The 19,345-nt window shown below is 45.4% G+C and overlaps 1 non-coding gene and 1 pseudogene across 1 annotated transcript; both read left to right on the top strand.

The window, feature by feature from the left end:
• Positions 1-4,368: 4,368 nt before the first annotated feature.
• LOC128923336 (small subunit ribosomal RNA) lies at positions 4,369-6,366 on the top strand (annotated as a pseudogene).
• Positions 6,367-6,851: 485 nt separating this feature from the next.
• Positions 6,852-7,030, top strand: LOC128923171 (5.8S ribosomal RNA). Its single transcript, XR_008472206.1, has one exon. It is a non-coding gene; the product is annotated as a 5.8S ribosomal RNA (ribosomal RNA).
• Positions 7,031-19,345: the final 12,315 nt, after the last annotated feature.

The raw sequence follows: 19,345 nt of genomic DNA, 5'->3' as shown, positions 1-19,345 counted from the left end.
AACTATCGTGGGATAAGCCTCCTTAACATCGCTTATAAGGTTCTATCGAGCGTACTGTGTGAAAGACTAAAGCCCACCGTCAACAAACTGATTGGACCTTATCAGTGTGGCTTTAGACCTGGAAAATCAACAACTGACCAGATATTCACCATGCGCCAAATTTTGGAGAAGACCCGTGAAAATAGGATCGACACACATCATCTCTTTGTCGACTTTAAAGCTGCTTTCGACAGCACGAAAAGGAGCTGCCTTTATGCCGCGATGTCTGATTTTGGTATCCCCGCAAAACTAATACGGCTGTGTAAGTTGACGTTGAGCAACACCAAAAGCTCCGTCAGGATCGGGAAGGACCTCTCCGAGCCGTTCGATACCAAACGAGGTTTCAGACAAGGTGACTCGCTATCGTGCGACTTCTTTAACTTGATGCTGGAGAAAATTATAAGAGCTGCAGAGCTAAATAGAGAAGGTACAATCTTCTACAAGAGTGTACAGCTCCTGGCGTACGCCGATGATATTGATATCATCGGAAACAACACCCGCGCCGTTAGTTCTGCTTTTTCCCGCCTGGATAAGGAAGCGAAGCGAATGGGTCTGGTGGTGAACGAGGACAAGACGAAATATCTCCTGTCATCAAACAAACAGTCGGCGCATTCGCGTCTTGGCTCCCACGTCACTGTTGACAGTCATAACTTTGAAGTTGTAGATAATTTCGTATACCTAGGAACCAACATTAACACCGATAATAATGTCAGCCTTGAAATCCAACGCAGAATCACTCTTGCCAACAGGTGCTACTATGGACTGAGTAGGCAATTGAAAAGTAAAGTCCTCTCTCGACGTACAAAAACTAAACTCTACAAGTCCCTCATCATTCCCGTCCTACTTTATGGTGCAGAAGCGTGGACGGTGTCAACATCCGATGAGACGGCACTAGGAGTTTTCGAGAGAAAGGTTTTGCGGAAGATTTACGGTCCCTTAAACATTAGCAACGGCGAATACCGCAGAAGATGGAATGATGAGCTGTATGTGTTGTTCGACGACATAGACATAGTCCAGCGAATAAAAAGACAGCGGCTACGCTGGCTGGGTCATGTTGTTCGAATGGATGAAAGTGCCCCAGCTCTGAAAGTTTTCGATGCAGTACCCGCTGGTGGAAGCCGAGGAAGAGGGAGACCTCCACTCCGGTGGAAGGACCAGGTGGAGAAGGACCTGTCTTCACTTGGTATTACCAATTGGCGCCAAACCGCCAAAAGGAGAGATGCGTGGCGCACTGCTGTGGACTCGGCTATAACCGCGTAAGCGGTTTCTACGCCAGTTAAGAAGAAGAAGGAGTCAACTATAAGGCAGCCTCAACAAAATTTGAGCAAGAGCTCACAAAAGAAAGCAAAAGCTTGTTTTTATGCATATGAAAATGAGCACTAGCCCATCTAACTTCCTTCATACTGAGCACGATGAGATCAAACGGAATCAGCGAGTAAAAGCAAACACATCAAATTTTATTGTGCATACGACAAGCACCTTTTACTCAAAAAATCGAGTCCGAGGTCAAGCTCACGTTTTATGCATGAGGCCCACTGTGTTATCAACATGGAGTGAGTGTGCAGGGGTTCTGTTAGGAGCGTTCTTTCCTAGGGCTGAGGAGCTGGCACCTCTTGCACAAGAGGTACCGGTTCCTCCACTTGATGATGGGAAGTTGGGATATTCCTTTAGCCTGGTTAGGTCTAAACGGTCCCCAGGTCTTGATGGTTTTTACGGAGAGTTGTGCAAAAGCTTGTGGAAGTTCATTCCGGAATACCTGGAGGCCATTTACGATAAGTGCATTTGTGAGGGATATTTTCCACGTGAGTGGAAAAGTGCTAGGGTTGTTCCTCTCCTGAAGTCATCTGATGATTAGGAGTGATCCACGATCTTATCGGGGCATCAGTCTTCTTCCAGTGCTTGGTAAAGTACTGGAGAGGGTTATGGTGGAATGGCTTTAGGAGCTAACGCGGGATCTGCGGTCGGATAGGCAGTACGGTTTCAGGAAGGGACGCAGCGTAGAGGATGCTTGGTTTTATGTCCAGAGGGCCGTTAGGGAGAATACCAACAAATATGTCCTCGGCATATTTGTTGACTTCAAGGGAGCATTTGATTTCCTAATCTGGGATCGGGTGATTCAACGATTGGAGGAACTTGGCTGTGCGGAAATTAGTCTCTGGCAGAGCTACTTTTCGGACAGAAAAGCCTCTATCGTTGGAATGAATGGTAGCGTGGACATTAGGGTAGAACGGGACTGCCCACAGGGATCCATCTGTGGTCCATATATGTGGAACCTAATGATGGACTCTCTGCTTGGCCAACTTGAAACGCTTTGTAGTTGTTGTGCATATGCAGACGATCTTCTTCTCCTAGTTGAAGGTCGTTCACGGTTGGAGTTAAAGCGGAAGGGTGAACGATTGTTAGAAATTGGGGTATAGGTGTGGGGGTTGACGTATCGGTTGACAAGACGGTGACAATGTTCTTGAAAGGCATACTGTCATCGGCTCGTCCACCGATTGTCCGAATGAATAGGGTCAATATCAGGTATGTGACGCAAGACAAATATCTGGGATTGACCATCGGCGAAAGGATGTGTTTCAACCCTCACTTGGTTTACGTGGAGGAGCGATTGTTAGGAATTGCCGGCAAGATCAAACGCGTGTTAAGGAGTGATTGGGGTCTCGGACGTCGTGCGGTCCGTACTATATATAGCGGCTTATTTGTGGCCTGTGCCACATATGGAGCCGCTATATGGTGGGAATTAGCATCAAAGGTCAGGAGTCGCCAAAAACTTCTTTCCATACAACGTTGTTTGATGCTTGCCTGTTTGCCTGTATGTCGCACAATTTCTACAGATGCGTTGCAGGTGTTGTTAGGTGCGCCTCTTCTTGACCTGATTGTTATAAAGCGTGCTGTTGCATTTAGGTTAAGAAGAGGCTTAAGTGTCTCATTGCTGTCAAATTGGGTTTCTGGTGAGGATGTTGCGAGGGAGGGCTATCTAAGGAGCAAAAGGCTTCTATATGATAGTGTTAGGAGTAGGTGGCAAGACCGTTGGGACAATAGCCCTAGCGGTCGGGTGACCTACGAGTACATTCGGGATGTTAGGTTTGTAGAGGAAAACCCAGACTTCAGATTCTGTATGAGTCTGGGTTTCTTGCTTACCGGGCATGGACCTTTGAATGCATTTTTGCATCAAAGGAACCTTTCCGGAAGTCCGGAGTGTATATGTGGGGCACACTCTGAGGACTGGATGCATATCATAGCGGAATGCCCGATGTACTCGGACATTAGGGATCTTGGGGGTATGGGGATTAGCTGGACTGATGGACAGCTAGATGTTAGTGGTGTGCTCTCGGATAGTCGGAATGCCGAACATTTAGGGTCGTTTAATAGGTTTGCACGTGTTTTGTTCAGTAGGCGTAGGCAATTAGTTGAAAATCGGGTGGAGGAGGTATAATTTTTATACCATCAACTTAAATGGTCACCAGTCCAGAGCAGTATGGCTCAACTGGTAGTAGTTTCAACTACGAGGTCTGACCGGAGACTTAATTCTGGTACCACGGGGAGTAGGAGCCCTTGGAGTTCGCTCCAACCTATTCATGCGGACTGGCCCCTCGGGGAGTATCGTGGTGGTTGTGGTTTAATACCCGAATGCGGGAAGAGTGTTTTGATCACTCAATGTGGAGTTGCACTGCAACCGGGTGCCGGACCCAAAGTACGGCAGAGGTTTTAGATAGGCCTCGAACCCCACCAAGGTGGTTAGTGTGTCCATTCCACGCTGCCAATTGGTACCGAATAATGCTTAGCATTTTTAATTAGCATGTTAATTCAATTAAGTTAAATATTTATATTATTACGCTCGAATACTTTCATATCATATATGAAATAAAATGAAAAATAATTGAATTTGAAATTATTAATTTCAAATCAAAAGAAAAACGTATATACTCTTAAAAAAAGATATATACACTATATGCATTGAAATAAAGTAAAATGTATAAAAAATGATATTATTTGAAAGTTTAACAAATACAAGAAGAAACATCGTCCTTACATTAATAATTATATTATATATGTATAGAGAACGAAAATTCTTTCTCACGATAAGATACAATCTCAAAGTCCGAATAAGACCGCAATAAATAATAAATACAATAATATGAAATTAAATGAAATGAAGTGAATTTTTTAATCGATCATAGTAAAAGAAATTTCATAATTATTTATTGTCGCGATTTCGTTCTTCTTTGCATTTTGTATATGTCGTGAACTTAATATTCAAATATTGAAAATATCATTATAAAAATTTATATAGTATAAAAAATATTATATAAATGAATAAAAAATATTATTCTGGTTGATTCTGCCAGTAGTTATATGCTTGTCTCAAAGATTAAGCCATGCATGTCTAAGTACAAACAAATTAAAAGTGAAACCGCAAAAGGCTCATTATATCAGTTATGGTTCCATAGATCGTTAACAGTTACTTGGATAACTGTGGTAATTCTAGAGCTAATACATGCAAAATAAACACGGACCTTTTGGTACGTGTGCTTTTATTAGGCTAAAACCAAGCGATCGTAAGATCGTTATATTGGTTGAACTCTAGATAACTTGCAGATCGTATGGTCTCGTACCGACGACAGATCTTTCAAATGTCTGCCCTATCAACTTTTGATGGTAGTATCTAGGACTACCATGGTTGCAACGGGTAACGGGGAATCAGGGTTCGATTCCGGAGAGGGAGCCTGAGAAACGGCTACCACATCTAAGGAAGGCAGCAGGCGCGTAAATTACCCACTCCCAGTTCGGGGAGGTAGTGATGAAAAATAACAATACAGGACTCATATCCGAGGCCCTGTAATTGGAATGAGTACACTTTAAATCCTTTAACAAGGACCTATTGGAGGGCAAGTCTGGTGCCTGCAGCCGCGGTAATTCCAGCCCCAATAGCGTATATTAAAGTTGTTGCGGTTAAAACGTTCGTAGTTGAATTTGTGCTTCATACGGGTAGTACAGCTATAATTGTGGTATGTACATTACCTTATGTATGCAAGCGTATTACCGGCGGAGTTCTTATATGTAATTAATACATTGTATTTTTTATATATTCCTCCTATTTAAACCTGCTTCAGTGCTCTTCATCGAGTGTTGTTGTGGGCTGGTACAATTTCTTTGAACAAATTAGAGTGCTTAAAGCAGGCTCCAAATGCCTGAATATTTTGTGCATGGAATAATGAAATAAGACCTCTGTTCTACTTTCATTGGTTTTTAGATCAAGAGGTAATGATTAATAGAAGCAGTTTGGGGGCATTAGTATTACTACGTGAGAGGTGAAATTCTTGGACCGTCGTAAGACTAACTTAAGCGAAAGCATTTGCCAAAGATGTTTTCATTAATCATTCATTAATTAACGAAAGTTAGAGGTTCGAAGGCGATCAGATACCGCCCTAGTTCTAACCATAAACGATGCCAGCTAGCAATTGGGTGTAGCTACTACTATGGCTCTCTCAGTCGCTTCCCGGGAAACCAAAGCTTTTGGGCTCCGGGGGAAGTATGGTTGCAAAGCTGAAACTTAAAGGAATTGACGGAAGGGCACCACCAAGAGTGGAGCCTGCGGCTTAATTTGTCTCAACACGGGAAAACTTACCAGGTCCGAACATAAGCGTGTAAGACAGATTGATAGCTCTTTCTCGAATCTATGGGTGGTAGTGCATGGCCGTTCTTAGTTCGTGGAGTGATTTGTCTGGTTAATTCCGATAACGAACGAGACTCAAATATATTAAATAGATGCTTTCAGGATTATGGTGTTGAAGCTTATATAGCCTTCATTCATGAGTTCATCTTGAATGTGCAAGTGTTTGAATGTGTTTATATAAGTGGAGCCGTACCTGTTGGTTTGTCCCATTATAAGGACACTAGCTTCTTAAATGGACAAATTGCGTCTAGCAGTAACGAGATTGAGCAATATAAGGTCTGTGATGCCCTTAGATGTCCTGGGCTGCACGCGCGCTACAATGAAAGTATCAACGTGTATTTCCTAGACCGAGAGGTCCGGGTAAACCGCTGAACCACTTTCATGCTTGGGATTGTGAACTGAAACTGTTCACATGAACTTGGAATTCCCAGTAAGTGTGAGTCATTAACTCGCATTGATTACGTCCCTGCCCTTTGTACACACCGCCCGTCGCTACTACCGATTGAATTATTTAGTGAGGTCTCCGGACGTGATCACTGTGACGCCTTGTGTTTCACGATTGTTTCGCAAAAGTTGATCGAACTTGATTATTTAGAGGAAGTAAAAGTCGTAACAAGGTTTCCGTAGGTGAACCTGCGGAAGGATCATTATTGTGTTCCTATCCGTAAATATTATAAAAAACAAACAAACAAACAAACAAAAAAAGAATAAAAAAGAAAAATTATTTTCTTTTTTTTTCTTTTCATTCATTTATTTGAATGTTTTTCTTTTTTTTCTTTTTTTTTACGCCTTGTATTGTAGTATAATGAAAATTATATTGCATACATTGTATTTGAACTCAACAAACCTTTAAACATATATAGTTGTACTTATTATTTATGAAAATAATATAAATGATAAGTTAATTTGTTCTCGTTAACGTGTGTAATTAAATAAAATGTAATAAAAAAGGAATTACTGTTTTTGTTGGACTAAGACATGCGCAACTTGTAAATGTTTGGGTTGAAAATTACAATTTATTGAAAGATGTTTTAAAATAATTTATATAATATACGAAAACGAAATGTAATATAATTGTTATTCTTTCAATAAATTAAAAACTCTTGACATTAAATTAAAATAAACAAAAAATTATCACTCTAAGCGGTGGATCACTCGGCTCATGGGTCGATGAAGAACGCAGCTAACTGTGCGTCATCGTGTGAACTGCAGGACACATGAACATCGGCATTTTGAACGCATATTGCAGTCCATGCTGTTATGTACTTTAATTAATTTTAAAGTGCTGCTTGGACTACATATGGTTGAGGGTTGTAAGACTATGCTAAATTAGTTGCTTATTCTTTTAGTCAATTAAAAGAATTTAAGCACATGGTATATTACTGGATTGTATTTTTCAATCCATAATATTAATAGCATAAAAAGAAATATAGAAAATATATTCTTGAAGACCTCATATTTGAACGAAATTTTATAATAAATAAGAATCTTAGTATTCCCAAAAACAATAAAATTTCAATATTATTATTTCAAATAATATATACATTTAGAGGAACGTCTAGCATAAAATATTATTTTATTCTAGGATTGCCTTAAATGTAAAAAAGCAAGAAAATAATATTGTTGTTATAATGAAGTAGTACGGGATGAAAAGATTGAATATTTATTATTAAGAAAATTATTGGTGTTAAGAAATAATTATGTATGTTTCTTTAAAATAGCAAAAAGCTAAAATATAAAATAAATATAACTATTTTTATACAACCTCAACTCATATGGGACTACCCCCTGAATTTAAGCATATTAATGAGGGGAGGAAAAGAAACTAACAAGGATTTTCTTAGTAGCGGCGAGCGAAAAGAAAATAGTTCAGCACTAAGTCACTTTGTCTATATGGCAAATGTGAGATGCAGTGTATTGAATATCTTAATATCTAGTATGAGAAATTAACGATTTAAGTCCTTCTTAAATGAGGCCATTTACCCATAGATGGTGCCAGGCCCGTATAACGTTAATGATTATATATATATATATTTGACGTAGGAACCGCTTTAAGCGATTATAGCCGAATCCACCAGAGCGCGCCACTCATTCCTCCTTTTTGCTTTTTGGCGCCAACTGGAAACACCAAGTGAAGGCAGGTCACTTTGCACTTGGTCTTTCCACCGGAGTGGAGGTCGTCCTCTTCCGCGGCTTCCTCCAGCGGGTACTGCATCGAATACTTTCAGAGCTGGAGTGTTTTCTTCCATCCGTAGAACATGACCTAGCCAGCGTAGCCGCTGTCTTTTTATTCGCTGAACTATGTCAATGTCGTCGTATAAATCGTACAGCTCATCGTTCCATCGTCTGCGGTATTCGCCGTTGCCAATGTTTAGAGGACCATAAATCTTGCGCAAAACCTTTCTCTCGAAAACTCCTCGTGCCGTCTCATCGGATGTTGACATCGTCCACGCTTCAGCGCCATACATCAGGACGGGAATAATGAGCGACTTATAGAGTTTGATTTTGGTTCGTCGAGGGAGGACTTTACTTTTCAATTGCCTACTCAGTCCAAAGTAGCACCTGTTGGCAAGAGTGATTCTGCGTTGGATTTCAAGGCTGACATTGTTGGTGTTGTTAATGCTGGTTCCCAGATAAACGAAATTATCTACAACTTCAAAGTTATGACTGTCAACAGTGACGTGGGAGCCAAGACGCGCTGACTGTTTGTTTGATGACAGGAGATATTTCGTCTTGTCCTCATTCACCACCCGACCCATACGCTTCGCTTTTTTATCCAGTCTGGAAAACGCAGAACAAACGTCGCGGTTGTTGCTTCCGATGATATCAATATCATCGGCATACGCCAGGAGCTGTACACTCTTGTAGAAGATTGTACCGTTAATGATTACTAGAAAGATATTTCCAAAGAGTCGCGTTGCTTGATAGTGCAGCACTAAGTGGGTGGTAAACTCCATCTAAAACTAAATATAACCATGAGACCGATAGTAAACAAGTACCGTGAGGGAAAGTTGAAAAGAACTCTGAATAGAGAGTTAAATAGTACGTGAAACTGCTTAGAGGTTAAGCCCGATGAACCTGAATATCCATTATGAAAAATTCATCATTATAACTGTGATATTTATAATGTTATAGTAATAGTGTGCATTTTTTTCATATAAGGACATTGTAATCTATTAACATAATAAAATATTTATCAAAAGATCATTGGTGTTAAGTGTATTCAAATTAATTTGCTTTTAGCTTATTAACATAGAATAAATACTGATGATTTGATAAAGTGTTGATAGATTTTACATATATAATGCTTAAATTCTTTTGAATTTTACAATAATATTATTATCATTGATTTTAATATTAATTGTACGCATTTATATGATTAACAATGCGAAAGATTCAGGATACCTTCGGGACCCGTCTTGAAACACGGACCAAGGAGTCTAACATATGTGCAAGTCATTGGGTTATATTAAACCTAATGGCGAAATTAACTTAACTTTTATATAATGGGATTAATTTTTAGTGAAATATTTTACTATTAATTCAATCCCGGGGCGTTCCATATAGTTATGTATAATGATAATTTATTATTATTTATACCTCTAACTGGAGCGTACCTTGAGCATATATGCTGTGACCCGAAAGATGGTGAACTATACTTGATCAGGTTGAAGTCAGGGGAAACCCTGATGGAAGACCGAAACAGTTCTGACGTGCAAATCGATTGTCAGAATTGAGTATAGGGGCGAAAGACCAATCGAACCATCTAGTAGCTGGTTCCCTCCGAAGTTTCCCTCAGGATAGCTGGTGCATTTAAATATTATGTAAAATAATCTTATCTGGTAAAGCGAATGATTAGAGGCCTTAGGGTCGAAACGACCTTAACCTATTCTCAAACTTTAAATGGGTAAGAACCTCACCTTTCTTGATATGAAGGTTGAGGTTATGATATAATGTGCCCAGTGGGCCACTTTTGGTAAGCAGAACTGGCGCTGTGGGATGAACCAAACGTAATGTTACGGTGCCCAAATTAACAACTCATGCAGATACCATGAAAGGCGTTGGTTGCTTAAAACAGTAGGAGTGTGTAACAACTCACCTGCCGAAGCAACTAGCCCCTAAAATGGATGGCGCTAAAGTTGTATACCTATACATTACCGCTAAAGTACATGATTTATAATACAATTTCGGTTGGATTATAAATTTTGAAACTTTAGTGAGTAGGAGGGTACAATGGTGTGCTTAGAAGTGTTTGGCGTAAGCCTGCATGGAGCCGTCATTGGTACAGATCTTGGTGGTAGTAGCAAATAATCGAATGAGACCTTGGAGGACTGAAGTGGAGAAGGGTTTCGTGTGAACAGTGGTTGATCACGAGTTAGTCGGTCCTAAGTTCAAGGCGAAAGCCGAAAATTTTCAAGTTTTAATGAATTGTTGAGAATATATTATTATGTTTTCTTCAAAGCAATTAAACACTTGAATAATTTTGAACGAAAGGGAATACGGTTCCAATTCCGTAACCTGTTGAGTATCCGTTTGTTATTAAAAATGGGCCTTGTGCTCATCCTGGCAACAGGAACGACCATAAAGAAGCCGTCGAGAGGTATCGGAAGAGTTTTCTTTTCTGTTTTATAGTCGTACTACCTTGGAAGTCTTTCGAAGAGAGATATGGTAGATGGACTAGAAGAGCATGACATTTACTGTTGTGGCGATATTTTCTCCTCGGACCTTGAAAATTTATGGTGGGGTTACGCAAACTTCTCAACAGGCCGTACCAATATCCGCAGCTGGTCTCCAAGGTGAAGAGTCTCTAGTCGATAGAATAATGTAGGTAAGGGAAGTCGGCAAATTAGATCCGTAACTTCGGGATAAGGATTGGCTCTGAAGATTGAGATAGTCGGGCTTCATTGGGAAGCAATCCATGGTTTATGTACTCGTTCTGGGTAAATAGAGAATTTCGGTTCTTGTTCCCCGGATATTAGTTACGTAGCCAATTGTGGAACTTTCTTGCTAAAATTTTATAAGAATTATATCGCAAGATATATATTCTTATTTAATTATAACGATTATCAATTAACAATCAATTCAGAACTGGCAATTCAGAACTTAAAACAAAGCATTGTGATGGCCCTAACGGGTGTTGACACAATGTGATTTCTGCCCAGTGCTCTGAATGTCAAAGTGAAGAAATTCAAGTAAGCGCGGGTAAACGGCGGGAGTAACTATGACTCTCTTAAGGTAGCCAAATGCCTCGTCATCTAACTAGTGACGCCCATGAATGGATTAACGAGATTCCTACTGTCCCTATCTACTCATTCGTTAGTTGGCTTTCGACGCGGATAGACGTGCGTGCGCATCGTGATTTTTCTTGGTAAGTTTTTCTTTGCGATTTGTTGGTGGAATTTTTCGGTATTTCCTTTTGTGCGGACATTTGTTTACGCGGTGTTTGATAGGCACCGTTATTGCCTGGCGTGGGTAGCTAGTGTTGTTGTTGCTACGGTCGCGTGTGATTTTGTGCGACTGCACACTTTTGTGCATTCTTCGCATTTTTGTGCGCGCGTGGTAACGGGTTTCGGTACGGGCGAGTGTTTTTGTACAGTCGCGGTTGACTGTACGGCGTGTACTGGTAAGTATAACTTTGTCGTTTTCCTTAAGTAGCGTGGGTATCCACACGTTTGTTGTTGGTGGGCTGTCGCACAGTTTCAGTGGTTTACCGTGTTGTTGGTATTCCCACTGGCTGGATTGCCTACCGGTGAGTGCTGTGCTGAGCGCCTGGCGTTCAGTTGCACTTGTTTCGGGTTTGCTCGGACAGTTTTGCCCAAAGGGTGCCTGGGGCTGTCCCAGTGCTGAGGTCGCTGACTGTTGCGTCGACTGCGGTCGTAGCAGAGTGCTGTTAAGCCCACAGTGCGGTTGGTACAGTGCCACAGCGGTTGACTCGCGACCGTTACGGGTACATTGATCTGTCCGGCGGTCTTTTTGAGTAGCCTTTTCAGAACTTTGGCTGGGTTGTGGGCTGTGCCCTCGCGAGAGCGCATTAACCGACTGCTTGGGTGGTGACTGCTACAGAGCGAGTATACGTGTGAGCCAGCGCCTTCAGTGCGTTCAGTTGCACGCGCCTGGAGAGCAGCTGTTTCGGGTTTTACCTGAGCAGGTAGCTTCTGCGCCAGTGTTCGCCGGCGTAACAGCCTGCCTAGGGGTAGGCCGATGGTGGGAATGGCTCCACCACGGAGGAGGAGGGTTAAGTCCCTCGCTGAAAGCCACGGGTCGGGCCCCATAACAGTGATGGTGGAAACGTCGTCGGGTGATGAGGAGGTGAGGTCTCCGCCGCGGAGGAGGTCGCGTTTGGGGTCGCCTCTGTTGATGAAATCAGAGGATGGTGGGAGTGAGAGCGGTAGCGGAATAGGTGGCACCGCTGAAAAAGCGGTTGCTCACCCCGCAGTTTCGGGTGCTTCCAAGCCGGCCGAGAGCGGCGGTAACAGCGGCACTGGGAAGGGCGTCGTGAAGAAGGGTGTCGCAAAAAAGAGCGTCGCGAAGGAGGGATCGACGAAAGTCAGCTCGGGGAAGGAGGGAGGGAAACGTGAGGGTGGAGTTAATAGGGGTGTGGTTGGGGGAGGCGCTATCAGCCATGTTGCTGCCATGAAGGCAGTGACGGCCGAGTTGAACGCCTTGGTGTTTGGGGCTAAGGACTTTGAGGTCACTACCGCGAAGGGGCTGATGGAGCTTGCCTCGAAGTACGAGGCACTCCTGATGACGGTAGTAACCGAGAATGCCCATCTTCGCGGTCAAGTTGACGCTCTCAGCGAGGGTGTGGGGGATATATTCCCCAACCGAAGAGGTCGGTTGTAGGTTTGGCTCCGGCTGAGTCGGTGCGTGCGCCTCCAGCACCTGTGTTGGAGGCGATTGCTCCGGTATTGCCGAAGCCCGTGGAGACGTGGTCGGTGGTGGTGTGCAGCAAGGCCCCGACGACTTCCTCTAAGGAAGTCATCAAAAAGATGGTGAAAGAGGTGGGACCTTCCCTCGGAGTGCGAGTGCACGAGGTGAAGCCGATTAAGGGTGGTGGGGTGGTTATTCGCACCCCCTCTGTCTTAGAGAGGGAAAAGGTGGCGAATAATGCCAAATTCGGAGAGGTGGGATTGAATGTGACTGTGAACCGGAAGTTGGGTCCGCGGGTTGTGGTTCAGGGGGTTCACACCGAAATCTCCCATGATGACTTCATGGAGGAGCTCTTTCGGTTGAACCTCCAGGACGTCAGCCCTGAGGCACGAAAGTCAGATGTGCGGATGGTCGGTCGGCCCTGGAAGGAGGCCGCTGATGGTAGCACCAACGTTGTCCTTGAGGGTTCGGACAAATCAATGTCCGCCCTCTTGGAAGCGGGAAGGTGCTACATAAAGTGGTTTTCATTCAGGGTTCGACCGGATACCCCTGTTGCTGGCTGCTTCCGGTGTATGGGTTTTGACCATAGAGTGGCTGAGTGTAGGGCCAAATCAGATGTCTGTAGGAGGTGCGGTCAAGAAGGCCACAGAGCTGCCGGTTGCGCCAGTGCACCCCATTGTCGTAACTGTGCATTTAAGGGTAGGCCAGCTGGGCATCTTATGATGTCCGCTGTCTGCCCGATATACTGTGGCGTTGTTGAGCGCGCCCTCGCCAGACACTGATGGGGGGTATTTGTCAGCTAAATTGTCAGGGATCGTATGCCGTGATGTGTGAGTTGGGGGGTTGTAAGCTTGAGGGTGGGTGCGGCATTGCCTTACTCCAGGAGCCCTACACCACCAATGGTGTGGTTCGGGGTCTTCCGGGAGTTTTCAGGGTCTTTACGGACCTTGGGGGTAATGCCGCAATTGTTGTGACTGATCCAAACTACGATTGCGTAGTGTTGGATTCGTCGCAACAGGGGGTGTGTGTTTCAGTAGAGGGGGAGTTCGGTAAAATGATTGTCGCTAGTTTGTATTGCAAATTTAGCGAGCCTCTAGAGCCCTATCTGGGCTACATGGATAAGCTGCTACTACTGGGGAGTAGTAGCCCATTTATCCTAGGGTTGGATGCGAATACCTCGTCCTCGATGTGGTTTAGTAAGGTATCCAGACATTCGTCTGGATATCAAAGCCACATCCGAGGCGAGGTATTGAGTGAATGGGTGGTGGCTAAGAGCCTCCACATTTTGAATGAGCCGAGTGAATGGTTTACGTTTGAGGGGCCTAGGGGTGTGAGTGATATTGACGTAACGTTAATGAATGAGGCAGCAAGGAGAGCGTTTGACGTCAGTTGGGAGATTTGGGGAGGGTGGGGATTGAGTGACCATAATTTGATACAAATTATGGTTTCTCCGAAATCCCCACCCTCGGCGTACGTGGGTCCATTGCGGCGATGGCGTACCTGTGGTACTGACTGGAACCAATATGGACAGAATGTAAGGGAAGCGGTATTGGAAATACCGCTTAGTGAGTTTGAGGAACTGGGGGTGGACGAGCAAATTGCTCGGCTGTATGAGTTGGTCTGGTGTGTTAATGATAGGGTTTTCAGGAAATATGAAAGTTCTAGGATTAGGAAAATTAAGTGGTGGACGAATGAGTTAGCCTTAAAGAGGAGGACTGTCCGGCGGTTGAGACGAAAGTTTCAGCGTGCTCTGCGGTCCAATTCGGATAGGTTATCCCAGATCAGATATGATTTTAGTTGTGCGGTTAGAGAGTATAAGGATATGCTTGTGAAAATAAAAGAAGAGGAATGGAGGAGCTTTGTTGGGGAGACTAGGGACTACTCCTGGGGGCAGGTCTACAGGATCTGCAGCGGTCGTAAGAGGGAGGGTCGTAAGAGGGAGGATGGAGAGAGTGTGCGGAGGTTCTGTTAAGAGCGTTCTTTCCCAAGGCTGAGGTTCAGGCACCTCAAGCACAAGAGGTACCTGTTCCTCCACTAGAAGATGAGGAGTTGGGATACGCCTTTGGCCTGGTTAGGTCTAAACGGTCCCCAGGTTTTGATGGTTTGAACGGAGAGATGTGCAAAAGCTTGTGGAAGTTCATTCCGGAATACATGGAGGCCATTTATAACAAATGCGTGTGGGAGGGATATTTTCCACGTGAGTGGAAAAGTGCCAGGGTCGTCCCTCTCCTGAAGTCCCCTGATAAGATCAGGAGTGATCCTCGTTCTTATCGGGGCATCAGCCTTCTTCCGGTGCTTGGAAAAGTACTGGAGAGGGTGATGGTGGAACGACTTCAGGAGCTAACGCGGGGTATGTGGTCGGATAGGCAGTATGGGTTCAGGAAAGGACGCAGTGTGGAAGATGCGTGGATGTATGTGCAGAATGTTGTTAGGAAGAATGTCAACAAGTATGTCCTAGGCATATTTGTTGACTTCAAGGGGGCATTCGATTATCTGATCTGGGATCGAGTGATAGAACGGTTAGAGGAACTTGGCTGTCCGGAAATTAGTCTCTGGCGAAGCTACTTTTCGGACAGAAAAGCCTCCATCGTTGGAATGAATGGGAGTGTGGAGATTGGAGTGGCTCGTGGCTGTCCGCAGGGATCCATCTGTGGTCCATATATATGGAACCTCATGATGGACTCTCTGCTTGGGCAGCTCGAACCACTCTGTAAGTGTTGTGCGTATGCGGACGACCTTCTTCTCCTTGTTGAAGGTCGCTCAAGGCGTGAGTTGGATCGGGTGGGAGGACAAATTTTAGAAATTGTCCACAATCGGGTGATAAGTGTGGGTGTAGACATCTCGATGGACAAAACGGTGACAATGCTTTTAAAAGGCAGACAGTCACCGGGGCGTCCACCGGTTGTCCGAGTGAATGGGGTCGGCATCAGGTATGTGACGCAAGTCAAGTACCTGGGGTTGACCATGAGTGAAAGAATGTGTTTTACTCCACACTTGGTGAGTGTGAAGGTGCGACTGCAGGCGGTCGTAGGTAAGGTTATGCGCGTTTTACGGAGTGATTGGGCCTCGGACGTCGTGCCGTTCGCACCATATACCGCGGCTTGTTTGTGGCCTGTGCCACTTATGGAGCTGCTGTATGGTGGCGAACTACCACGACGGTCTTCGGTCGCCGAAGGCTCCTCTCCGTCCAGCGTTGCATGATGCTCGCCTGTCTGCCTGTATGTCGCACTGTTTCTACGGATGCGTTGCAGGTGTTACTAGGTGCGCCCCCTCTTGACCTGGTTGTCATACAGCGTGCTGTATCATTCAGGTTAAGAAGGGGTCTGAGTGTGTCATTGCTGCGGAATGATTTGATTTCCGATGATGATGTGGAGAGGGAGGGATATCTAGGGAGCAAGAGGCTTCTAGATGATAGGGTCAGGTGTAGGTGGCAAGACCGTTGGGACAGTAGTCTTAATGGTCGGGTGATTTATGAGTACATCCGGGACGTTAGGTAGATTTTGTCTAAGTCTGGGTTTCCTGCTTACGGGGCATGGGCCTCTTAATGCATTCTTGCATAAGAGGCACCTTGAAGATAGTCCAGAGTGTATGTGTGGGGCATGTGTTGAGGATTGGGTGCATGTTATAGCGGAATGCCCGATGTACTCAGACATTAGGGACCTTGGGGGTATGGGGATTTGTTGGACTGATGGACGGTTAGATGTTAGTGGTGTGATCTCCACTAGTCGGAATGCCGAACAGTTAGGGTCGTTTGAAAGATTTGCGTGTGTGTTGTTCAGGCGGCGAAGACAATTGGCTGAAGACCGGGGTTAGCTTCTGGTGTGAAAGGTGTATGAATTGGTTGAGAGAATGGGATTCAATCCATGGTCACCAGTCCAGAGGTTTGAACGGAGAGATGTGCAAAAGCTTGTGGAAGTTCATTCCGGAATACATGGAGGCCATTTATAACAAATGCGTGTGGGAGGGATATTTTCCACGTGAGTGGAAAAGTGCCAGGGTCGTCCCTCTCCTGAAGTCCCCTGATAAGATCAGGAGTGATCCTCGTTCTTATCGGGGCATCAGCCTTCTTCCGGTGCTTGGAAAAGTACTGGAGAGGGTGATGGTGGAACGACTTCAGGAGCTAACGCGGGGTATGTGGTCGGATAGGCAGTATGGGTTCAGGAAAGGACGCAGTGTGGAAGATGCGTGGATGTATGTGCAGAATGTTGTTAGGAAGAATGTCAACAAGTATGTCCTAGGCATATTTGTTGACTTCAAGGGGGCATTCGATTATCTGATCTGGGATCGAGTGATAGAACGGTTAGAGGAACTTGGCTGTCCGGAAATTAGTCTCTGGCGAAGCTACTTTTCGGACAGAAAAGCCTCCATCGTTGGAATGAATGGGAGTGTGGAGATTGGAGTGGCTCGTGGCTGTCCGCAGGGATCCATCTGTGGTCCATATATATGGAACCTCATGATGGACTCTCTGCTTGGGCAGCTCGAACCACTCTGTAAGTGTTGTGCGTATGCGGACGACCTTCTTTTCCTTGTTGAAGGTCGCTCAAGGCGTGAGTTGGATCGGGTGGGAGTACAATTTTTAGAAATTGTCCACAATCGGGTGATAAGTGTGGGTGTAGACATCTCGATGGACAAAACGGTGACAATGCTTTTAAAAGGCAGACTGTCACCGGGGCGTCCACCGGTTGTCCGAGTGAATGGGGTCGGCATCAGGTATGTGACGCAAGTCAAGTACCTGGGGTTGACCATGAGTGAAAGAATGTGTTTTACTCCACACTTGGTGAGTGTGAAGGTGCGACTGCAGGCGGTCGTAGGTAAGGTTATGCGCGTTTTACGGAGTGATTGGGCCTCGGACGTCGTGCCGTTCGCACCATATACCGCGGCTTGTTTGTGGCCTGTGCCACTTATGGAGCTGCTGTATGGTGGCGAACTACCACGACGGTCTTCGGTCGCCGAAGGCTCCTCTCCGTCCAGCGTTGCATGATGCTCGCCTGTCTGCCTGTATGTCGCACTGTTTCTACGGATGCGTTGCAGGTGTTACTAGGTGCGCCCCCTCTTGACCTGGTTGTCATACAGCGTGCTGTATCATTCAGGTTAAGAAGGGGTCTGAGTGTGTCATTGCTGCGGAATGATTTGATTTCCGATGATGATGTGGAGAGGGAGGGATATCTAGGGAGCAAGAGGCTTCTAGATGATAGGGTCAGGTGTAGGTGGCAAGACCGTTGGGACAGTAGTCTCAATGGTCGGGTGACTTATGAGTACATCCGGGACGTTAGGTAGATTTTGTCTAAGTCTGGGTTTCCTGCTTACGGGGCATGGGCCTCTTAATGCATTCTTGCATAAGAGGCACCTTGCAGATAGTCCAGAGTGTATGTGTGGGGCATGTGTTGAGGATTGGGTGCATGTTATAGCGGAATGCCCGATGTACTCAGGCATTAGGGACCTTGGGGGTATGGGGATTAGTTGGACTGATGGACGGTTAGATGTTAGTGGTGTGATCTCCACTAGTCGGAATGCCGAACAGTTAGGGTCGTTTGAAAGACTTGCGCGTGTGTTGTTCAGGAGGCGAAGACAATTGGCTGAAGACCGGGGTTAGCTTCTGGTGTGAAAGGTGTATGAATTGGTTGAGAGAATGGGATTCAATCCATGGTCACCAGTCCAGAGCTGTATGGAAGCTCAACTGGTAGTAGTTTCGGCTACGAGGTCTGACCGGAGACTTAATTCTGGTACCACGGGGAGCAGGAGCCCTTGCAGTTCGCTCCAACCTGCTCATGCGGACTGGCCCCTCGGGGAGTATCGTGGTGGTTGTGGTTCAATACCCAAATGCGGGGAGAGTGACTTTGGTCACTCAATGTGGAGTTACATTGCAACCGGGTGCCGGACCCACAGTACGGCAGAGGTTTTAGATAGGCCTCGAACCCCACCAAGGTGGTTAGTGTGTCCATTCCACACGCCAATTGGTACCGAATAATGCGTAGCATTTTCGGGGCGCTGATCATCGCATTGATTTGATCCGCTGTGCTTTTGAGCACCGTGGAGTAAGGCCGTCGTCGGCAGGTACCCACGTTAATCCCACCGGACGTTGTCCCTATCTACTCATTCATTCGTTAGTTGGCTTTCGACGCGGATAGACGTGCGTGCGCATCGTGATTTTCTTGGTAACGGGTTTCGGTACGGGCGAGTGTTTTTGTACAGTCGCGGTTGACTGTACGGTGTGTACTGGTAAGTACAGCATTGTTGTTTTTAGAAGTAGCGTGGGTATTCACACGTTTGTTGTTGGTGGGCTGTCGCACAGTTTCAGTGGTTTACCGTGTCTCGGTGGGACGTATTCCCGGTGGGACGTATACCATAGCTGAGCTCAAAGCGACCGGGGAGGTCGGCAGGTCGCGGATAGCCGGACGGCCTGTAGTAGCAGGTTAGTTGCGAAATAAGTTTAAGCGAATAAGCAATCCCCGACGATGAGCGACAGGAGCGGAGGAAGCGATTAAAAGTCAGCAAACCGAAGATGTTCCTGTCACAGTGGCGAACCGACACCGCCTCTTAGAAATAGGTGTCCACCTCAAAACCTGCATATGCATGTTGAGTAGTACAAAAACCCAGGCGCGACGGACCCATAATGGGCGGCTTCCTGGTCAGCGTCTGTTCACCATGTTAGGTGCGGGTGATTTAACAATCTGACCGGTACACTGCGCGGCGCACTGGGAGTCCCTGGAAATCTTGACAGCGACGTCTCCGCTGGTGAGAATAAAAGTGTGATGTGAG

The sequence above is a fragment of the Zeugodacus cucurbitae genome, chromosome X (genome assembly GCF_028554725.1).
Source record: "Zeugodacus cucurbitae isolate PBARC_wt_2022May chromosome X, idZeuCucr1.2, whole genome shotgun sequence".
Classification (NCBI taxonomy): Eukaryota; Metazoa; Arthropoda; class Insecta; order Diptera; family Tephritidae; genus Zeugodacus; species Zeugodacus cucurbitae.
This window is presented reverse-complemented; position numbering and strand designations above follow the sequence as displayed.